The 812-nt window shown below is 20.9% G+C and overlaps 1 protein-coding gene across 1 annotated transcript in view; it reads left to right on the top strand.

Moving 5' to 3' along the window:
• The window catches only part of LOC106679920 (uncharacterized), a 22,424-nt gene that overhangs the window by 6,429 nt on the left and 15,183 nt on the right, over nucleotides 1-812 (top strand). The gene's annotated exons all lie outside the window — the stretch shown is intronic.

Below are 812 nucleotides of genomic sequence, written 5' to 3'. Positions count from 1 at the left end.
TCAAAGAAGAAACAATATTTTTAACCTTTATTTTGATTTTATTATTTGTTTTATTGATTTAATTCATTGTCCAATCTTACTATATTATATGATTTCTTAATATTAACATAGATATATTTATTAATTTTACTTATTAGTTTCACCTTATAATTATCCATAATTTTATTTACTATTTTTGGTAAAGAATTCATCTATTTTATTAATAATAATGGGTGTATTTGATTTAAAAATTAACTGTTTTTTTATTAATTTTTTTTTCGTAGTATCAATCTTTAACCAATAACCCTGCCTTAAATCTAAATTTATACACTGTATTACCGAAGTGTTAAAATTATTCAATTCATTTTGACTTATTATAAAATTACTGTTAAATTTCATTTTAAAGTTAATTACAAGTAGCATAGTGTGAGGCGGAAACTTATAATCATTTTTACATTCCTTGATGTAAAAAAATTTTCCATATGCTTTTACCAATTTAATAAATAATGATAATGGTTTAAATATTAGATTTGGGATAAATTCGAAAAAAAACAATAAAAAAACTTCTTTTATATCATCAATAGCTGTTTCAAACCAGGACGTTCTGGATTCAATTCAATCTTACTTTATTCATAAGCTTTTCACTTTTTTGATACTTGTTTTGTTTTTTAATTAAAATTATTTGTATCCAAATTAAGTCTTAAGTATCTTTATTATTTCTTTAAATGTTTAAAGTTTCAACCAGCCCCGTCATCAAAGACAATCTTAAATATAAATTTACACTTATTAGATTACTAATTTAATATATTTATTAATTGATTGTTTGAGGGTGG

The sequence above is a fragment of the Halyomorpha halys genome, unplaced genomic scaffold (genome assembly GCF_000696795.3).
Source record: "Halyomorpha halys isolate HHAL.00 unplaced genomic scaffold, Hhal_1.1 Scaffold233.1, whole genome shotgun sequence".
Classification (NCBI taxonomy): domain Eukaryota; kingdom Metazoa; phylum Arthropoda; class Insecta; order Hemiptera; family Pentatomidae; genus Halyomorpha; species Halyomorpha halys.
The sequence above is the reverse complement of the archived record's forward strand: the minus strand, read 5'-3'. Positions and strand labels throughout refer to the sequence as shown.